The following is a 9,021-nucleotide window of genomic DNA, read 5'->3' as shown; positions in this document are numbered from 1 at the left end:
CCATTATAGTCTATGGGGTCCGTGTGCTTTCATAAGCTCATCGCTTGCCAATGCGTTCGATATTCCGTTTGGGGATCCCCATGTGGAAAACGCCAGCATTTAGATAGGTATAATTGACATGCTGCGAGTCACAAAAACGCAACCTCAGCTTTATTGTGGATGACGTCACATGTTTATACAGAATCAGCCAAAATAGAATATATAAAAACAAGCTTAATAAGCTATTACAAGCTATTCATAAGCAAGCAGATGTATACTATAAGGAGCTTAATAATTCAATAGTGGTGTCCGAGAGGTTATTGACTGAAGTCTGATGGATATAATGTACAAAGGCACTTTACGAAAATGGAAAAGTAAGTGTAAAATCCAAGTTCAGGTGCAGAGTCAAGTGCATGAGACTATTATTGTATGTATAGGATATAACATAGAAAATATGCTGAAAACACAGTCTTCACTGCATTGTGGGTTTTGCTGCAGCGCTTTTCACAGAAAGGAAACCTCTGCTTCAATTATACCTTTAGGGAAACCGTGCAGCGCCATACTGGGATTTGCAAAACCATGGCGGTTTTGGAAATCGCATCGTATCCGTGTGTTTGGGATTCCACTTTGCAGGGAAGGGAGATTACCAGGGCTATCTATATGGCTAGCGTGAGTTAGTAATTCATGAGCCCAGTGTGAAGCTTGTTCATCATTGTCCCATGGTGTAAGATTAGCCAGTTGACTGGACAGGCCATCTTTCTCTCTAGAGGCAGTGAGATTTTTGGACCACGGGCCACTTTTAGATTAAGCCTAAGGTTCCGTTCCGCCTCAAAATCCGCTGCCAAAACTGGCTACCATTGAATGGGAGCCATTCCCTTCTTTTTTTCCGCTAGCTAGTAGTGGAAAAACAAGCGTGATGACCCTTCTTGCCGCGGATTCCGATGTCTGCGGTGCAAGGTTCCCTCCCGAGTAGGCCCATTCATTTGGCGCAAAACTGAAATGTGCACACGCGGAAAGCCTTAGGATGAGCACAGGCTATGAAACCATCATCACATACCATGCAGACATCACTTGACTTCACCTGGTCTTAATGTTATGGCTGATCTGTGCATAATTTTAAGTTACCAGATTACAAATATGAGTAATAGTTTTCCAAAACAAGGAAAGAAGGGTGAATTGCGAGATCTTTAGGTGTAGATGACACTGATCTGAAACTCTCCTTTATGCATACTAGACCGAAATGATATTATTCATCAAACTATCACAAGTTCTCTAGATATAGACTAGGCCTATTCTCAATCAGAGCGCTTAGGAAAGGTGTAGAAATACACAGCCATTGAAAGAAAGTATTTCACCTTAGGTCAGATTTTTCAGTCTTCTTGGGAAACATGAGATGTTTTGAAGCAAGAAGAAAAAGCAGTGTAGATGGGTGATATTATGGCGCAGATTTGGCATACCGTATATACTCGAGTATAAGCCGACCCGAATATAAGCCGAGGCCCCTAATTTTACCACAAGAAACTGGGAAACTTATTGACTCGAGTACAAGCCGAGGGGGGGGGGGGGTAATGCAGCAGCTACTGGAAAATTTCAAAAATTAAAATGGTCGTTTTTGGGTGTAGTAGTTGCTGGGTGCTGGGAGGGGGTGTTTTGGTTGTCTGTCTGCCCCTTCCCTGTGCTTGAGGACTGGGGTTTTTCTTCCCCCACTTGGAATTCAGTCTGGCTGAATATAGGGTATCTGCAGCGCTCCTATTAACCCCTTCCCGACAGAAGAGGAGCACTGCAGATCCCCTATATTCAGTAGACCGGGCACTGTCAGACACAGGGATACCTAATGTGTATGTGTTTCACAGTCATTTTCTACTTCTGCATGTATTCTAGGGAAAGTGAGAGGGATTTAGAACTTTTATTTATTTATTTATTTTTTTAATCTTTTTTTTTTTTTTTTTTTGCACTGTTTTATGGGAGATTCTATACATTGATATTGTGACACCCCCCCTCCAAAAAAGATACTTTTTTTTTTCTTTTTGCTGACTCGAGTATAAGCCAAGGGGGGCTTTTTCAGCACAAACACTGGGCTGAAAAATTCAGCTTATACTCGAGTATATACGGTAAGTCCCTTTCTTGAGACAAATGTGTGACACAACCCTCATTCTGAGTCATACCCTTGGTTCATATCTGGTTTGGTAATCCGTTCAGGGGGACCTCCCAAACAGACTACCGAAAATGGTGAGGAATTTGGTGTGGAATTTCAGCGCTGAAAAAAAAGAGGCTTTTTTTTCAGTGCTTAAATTCCACACCAAATTCCTCACTGTTTTCCTCTGTGTGAACGGACCCTTACATACCCTCTATAAATGCAGTAACTCACACGTGTTGTCTACTTGAAATGTAGTCTTTCTCTTTCCTTTTCTTCTCCCTCCTGCCCAGCCTCAGGGCTCGTTCACATCTGCGCCTGGTCTCCATTCTGCAGGTTTCCATTTCCTGCACAAGACAGGGCAGGAGACGGAAACCTGCAGGACTCTTTCATACCCATTCAATTGAATGGGTTTGAAAGGTGTCCAGCCGTGAGCAGCGGTGAGCGTTTTATGCTCTCCGCCGCAAAACCGTTTTTTTTAAAACCAGACACAGAGTCGGACATGCAGTACTCTGTGTCCGATTTTAAAAAAACTTTTGCGGCGGAGAGCATAAAACCCTCACCACCGCTCACGGCCGGACCCGATCTGACAGGGGTTTCCGTCTTCTGCATGCAGAAGACGGAAACCACAGAACGGACTCCGGGCGCTAGTGTGAACCTAGCATAACACAACAATTTCTATTGACAATTGCAGATTTTAGTTGCGGCACGTCCCTGGCCCTTACACTTCTAAAGTCTTCCCCAGCCCCTATTGCAACACAAATTTAGTCAGTACCCAGATCACACCCTCAGAAAATTTCAGAGCAGACCCCTGAATAAAATCAGACTGGCCATTAACAACCTATTAATAACTTTAGATCCCGGACATTTTAATTCAGACAACATTGAGACCCCCGAACCAGTTCCCTCCATATAATTTACCCTCTTTGTCCCTAGGTATAAAACATGAAAATTGGATTTGGTTAAAAACATATTTTTTTTTTTATGTAAAACACGTTTAATAGTACAAAAGATTTGCCAATTAAGCAGAACGCTTCTATCAAATGTATCTGGTAAGGCCGAAATATTTACAGATTACACATTCTGAAACAGACATTACCACTGTATATGACATTTAAAGCTACTATGGGTCTTCCTGTTGTGGCATTTCATCATTTGGAAATACAGCTTTATAATAGTTTTTGATTTTCTTTTCCATCTTATACATTTCCACTTACCTGATATGACGTGAGTGGTGATACTAGTACTTTGCCCACTACTGAATTTCTGGAATGCAGTCACAACAATGCGGGCAATACTTTGTATTCATGGGTTAGAAATGTCATAGCTCAAAAGATTTTAGGTTACTATAGTATAAGGGATGACTAAACGTAATGATTCAGTATTGGGTTGTACAGTTTAAAAGAACGTCACGAGTCGGATAAAAACACATCTGTCACAATACCGTAAATCGGTCTTTCACAACCTTTTCAAGCAAAGTAATCCCTACTGAAAAAAGTTACAACCAAGTACTTACTTACCATCCTGCAGCCCCTTCTTCTCTACACCAGAGTAAAATTTGATGCTCAGTGCCCACAGAGAGGGGTCAGGAATCAGTGTCACCAATACAGTGGCTCAGTGCTTAGAACTGCAGCCTTGCAGTACTGCAGTCCTTGGTTTGAACCCTACCAAGGACAACTGCAAGGGGTTTGTATGTTTTTCCCATGTTGGCATGGATTTCCTCCCATAATCCGAAGACATACTCATAGGGAAAAATGTACATTATAGGTTCACAATCTACATTTTAAAAAACAAAGTAGGGCTGCGGTAAGAAAATTTGTTGGGCAAACCTTGTGAAATTCATCTTGTGAGGTTCGCCTGGCGGTTTAGTTCAGACCAAATACATCCAAACCCAAACTGATATTATTATTTTTTGGGGTCTGAAGACATTACCATAGACCCAGGGAAGGTGAGCCAACATAAAAAAAAACAATGTTACTCACTAGAGATGAGCGAATAGTATTCAATCGAATACTACTATTTGATCGAATACTCGTATCGGTCGAATACCACGCAGGAAAATTCCATTGAATTGAATTACCCATTCCTGGGCAATAGTGTTATTTACTAGAGATGAGCGAGTACTGTTCGGATCAGCCGATCCGAACAGCACGCACGCATTGAAATGAATGGACGTAGCCGGCACGCGGGGGGTCAAGCGGCCGGCCGGCGTCAAAGCGGAAGTACCAGGTGCAGCCATTCATTTCAATGTGTGCGTGCTGTTCGGATCGGCTGATCCGAACAGTACTTGCTCATCTCTATTATTTACCCTCATTTAGATTCAGATCCATTGTAAAATATTTCAGTATATGAATGTCAGACCATGGAACTCTTGATATCAGCATGATCAGGGTTGGAAATCAATATTGTATAAACCCAGACTATCATCTGAGAAACAAGAACATCAGTCAGATCATCTTCACTCCTGCGACTAATCTTCTGTCTGTATCTTTCTAATCAAGAAGTTTTTGATGCGATTTAATAAAAACAAATGTAAATACTGGGTACATGACAAGATGGTCATATGTGCAGTTAGCGATCGGCAGTCACCCGACAAGGACAGTTAGAAAATTATCGCAAGTATTTCTCATATGAAATCTTGGGTCACAGGAAAGGTCCGAGCATATAACATGCATTAAACTAATACATTGGCTCCCATTATTGCAACTGAGACCAAAACAGTCCTAATGTTGTCCATCGTTGGCGGGATTAGCCAGGGGCTCAGTCTTAATAATTCTGGCACAATTATGGAGGTCCTGTGTGCCAGATTTTAAGTCTGCGCCAGTCAAGGACTGGAGTATATCCTATCCTAAGTTGAAAGTTTGTGTGTTTGTTACTCAATCATGCAAAATCGTCAGAACAGATTTGGATGAAATTTGGCACATAGATAGATTGTAACTTGGATTAACACATAGGATATGGCTATATATATGAAATAGGAAAAGACAAGGCTTCACGACTGTTATCAATTTATGTTAATATACTATAGTGAACTGCTCTTGCCAGCAGGACTATCAGCTAATTGCAATTTTCTGATAAAGCCAGGTCTGTTTTCTCTCTATGTAAACACACAGATAACACTGAGTCTATTCTGTACAAGCATCTGCAGAAGTGTTCTGTGTCCCATTCAGCAAGAGGGAGGAAGGGGGAGACAAATACAGGAAGTGAGAAGCAGACACTCCAGACAGCATGTTGAGACACTAGATGGGAAAACCCCTTTAATCCAAATTGGCAGCTTCCCAATTTTAAATATGCTGGCAAAAAGAAAATCTAATTTGTCACAAAATTCTCAAAAAACGAGAGCTATGAAGGTAGCCAGAAGTCACAGAGTTCTCCTCAAGCGGAGCTCAGGAGGATTGAGAAAGATAGGCGGCAAGTGGCTCTTAGAGCAGCCGAAACGTCGGAGCAGGCAGATCATCGATGCCAAAAGACACTCATTATATGGCGTCCCAGCGAGTTGCTGAGATGCCAAAACAATCACAGGCACGGTGCAAGGAACAAGTTTAGCGGCAGGATAGCTTGAGAGCTTCTGAAATGCCAGAGAAGACAAACCACAGCCAAGCGATATGACGGGTGAACATTTTTTATCTCATTCATGTTTTTTTATTACTCACACATTTTTCATTACTCTCTGGACCCAATTCTAAAATTCACGCAGACGAAGTCGCAGGCAGAAGCTAGTTTGTAATATAACTGCAAGTTATAGTAAATCTGACGATCCCACCCCGCCTAGATTCCTACCCCTCTCTGCCCACTGTCTGGTGAAAAAATGGCTATTACGGTGCATCTTCGGCACAACTTGAGGCTGTGAGCTTAAAATGCGTCGCTACCTTTATTTTTTAAACTAACACCCTAAAAACATGTTGCAAACTTAACAAAATTGTATGGTTTTCTGTAGGATTTTAATCAAAAGTAGGAAAACCACAGAGTGAACTGTGCCTGAAGAGCGTCTATGGCGATATTCTCTTTCAAAATAAGTCTTTGAGCTTTTTTTTTGTCAAATAAACTTGACTTAACCTATAAACAGGAGAGTGAACCTTGTAAAAGATAAAGTTAGTCAGCACTTCCAAAGAAAGTAAATTTGCTGCAACTGCAATACTTCTCTACGGATGCAAAAAAAAAAAAAAAAAATGAAGCAAATGAATGCAAACAGATGGCCATTCGTTTACAGCAATGTTAAAAAAAATTGAATCTGTTTCTGATTTTGCTGAAGATTTTTCTAGGGGCCATCTACGTGCTGGCAGCTCATGCAATAATTTTTAGCCTATTATTACAATTAAGTTAACAAAACATTCTATTTTAACTATGCTGCATGTTTTTATTCCTGTTCCCTCTTGCATCCATCGTGGTATTAGTTTTTTTTTTGTTTGTTTTTTTTTTGGGGGGGGGGGGGGTCTAGAAACCTCATTAACCAATTTATTTATTTTTTTAATTTAATGTAGATAGTGAGCCCCATATATGGATCACAATGTACATTTTTTCCCTATCAGTATGTCTTTGTAGAATGGGAGGAAATCCACTCAAACACGGGGAGAACATACAAACTCCTTGCAGATGTTGTTCCTGGCGGATTCGAATCCAGGACTCCAGCACTGCAAGGCTGAAGTTCTAAGCACTGATCCACCGTGTTGGCCCCTCATTAACCAATTCCGAACACAGTCATTTCTCATGTTTTTATTTTCCTTATTTTATTACCTGCCTTCCAAAAACCCTAACTTTTTTTAATTTTTCTCTTTACAAAGCCACGTGTGGGCTTATTTTTTGTGGGACAAATTATACTTCACAATGGTTGCATTTAATACGCCATATAATGTACTGCGAAGTTGGAAAAAAATCAGAATGGGTCAAAATGAGAGAAAAACTCCAGTTTTCATTTTCAGGCACAGATTTTATTTTTTGGTGGAAGTCACCACGGACAGACGTGTAATTACGGTTATTTATAAATATATAATATATATATATATATTTTTTTTTTCTATGGATAGAGCTCTATAAGGCATCTTTTTTTGTAGCACAAGATGTGATTTTTATTGATAGAAATTTGTGGAAATTCTAATGTTTTAAAATTTTTGGGCTGGAAGCAAAGTGGCAAAACAGACAATTTAGATTTTTTTTGTATGTTTTTCACCATATGTGTATGAGATAAATATATTTATATTTTTGTAATTCAGTCATTGTCATTTGAGCCTTCAGAAGGCATCCAGCTGTCGAGGAGACTATGGAATAAAGTGTTTCAAAAATGGTCTAAAAAATAGTGTTAATAGTTTATTTTTGTCAATTAAAAAAAATTACATAGGAAGAATATGCAAATCTGACTTTCATGATGTAATTAGGAAGTCAGTGCCTCAGTCATGATCACCAATAGAGGGCGCTCACTGAGGATGTGCAAGTCTATCTTCCATGATGTAATTAGGAAGACAGAGCCTCAGTCATGCAGCCCAGCGCTCATGGCTTAATAAGACTCCACACACCTAAATGGTGGTCTCTCCCTATGGAGTGACGATATCCCCCAACCCTAAAAAAATTTAGTGAATGAACAAAAAATCTAAATCAAATTAATATTTGGTGTCCTAGAAGAGATGATAAGACCCTTACAGAGCCCTGATCTCAGTTATCCAGTCTGTCTGGGATTATATGAAGAGACAGAAAGATTTGAGCAAGCCTACATCTATAGATCTGTATATATATATATATATATATATATATATATAGTATCTTGTATATAGATAGTATATGGCACTGAATTTTGCAAGAAATTATACAATCAAATGAGAATCATACATTATATTCTTGCCACTTAGAGACCTGTCTCCCCAAACATACACAGCCTGACACACAAGCTTACAGTGCTGGAGACAGATCTTTTCAGGGCTGTGTGGGTTGCCGGCACCAAACCACAGAAGCTCAGCCTGAGTGGGTGTTCAGTGTGATGGGGTTGAGTTTACATGATATGAGGCTCAGGCTTCTATTTTAGAATAACGGATGAGGATGATGACTTTCCACTGGACTTTGTGTGTGGGAGGAAAGTGGGTTTAAAGTGGTGTCTTACTCTGCACATTATGACCTATGGGTGGGTTGCCCTTGGGGAGTTTAACTAACACCTGTATCCTAGGGCTGCGTGCACACAGAGATGGATAAAAGAAATAAAAAGGTTAGTGAATCGGAATGGAGCATTAACCCTTTCTGCCTCCTGGCTGCTCAGTCATAATGGATGGGACGCTTCTTAACTGGTAGTAGCAGCAGTGAAAGGGTGAATTGCACCAGCACATTGACCTGTTGGGGTACGAAGCAGAAGTGAAATAAGCGTATACATAAAGGAAATGCTCAGTATCACCTTTTATTAGGAAATTATATTTTGACCCAATTTTGGCCCAGTTTTGCAAGAAGTGGAGGTCCAATAAAAATAATTCAGATTCTATTTTACTGTAGATGGGGTAGGCAAAAGAAAATGTATGTTGTCTAAGTGGATACTGTCAGAACGTGTGTACACCCTGGCCACGGGACAAGCCATGAACAGTCACCACTGAGATGACCAATTTCTGTTCTCCATATGCATGGTATATATACTGTACATATAATACAGTCACATACTTGCATGACGAGGTCTGCAGTGCTGACCCACACTAGTCTCTACCTTGGTAGTCTGATTTTTTTCTATACGGTTTACGGTCTTCAGTCTACGACTTGCCCCTAAAGTCACTCACTGTTCATATCGTCAAAAGCTTAAAGGGATCCTATCACTCATACAACATTTTTTCTAAGTACCACGTCGGAATAACCTTAAGAAAGGCTACACTTCTCTCGCAGCATTGGGGATGCCCCAGTGCTGTCTGAGTGCTGGGGCCCACCCCCAGTGCTGCAAGAGAGCT

The sequence above is a fragment of the Leptodactylus fuscus genome, chromosome 8 (genome assembly GCF_031893055.1).
Source record: "Leptodactylus fuscus isolate aLepFus1 chromosome 8, aLepFus1.hap2, whole genome shotgun sequence".
Classification (NCBI taxonomy): Eukaryota; Metazoa; Chordata; class Amphibia; order Anura; family Leptodactylidae; genus Leptodactylus; species Leptodactylus fuscus.
The sequence above is the reverse complement of the archived record's forward strand: the minus strand, read 5'-3'. Positions refer to the sequence as shown.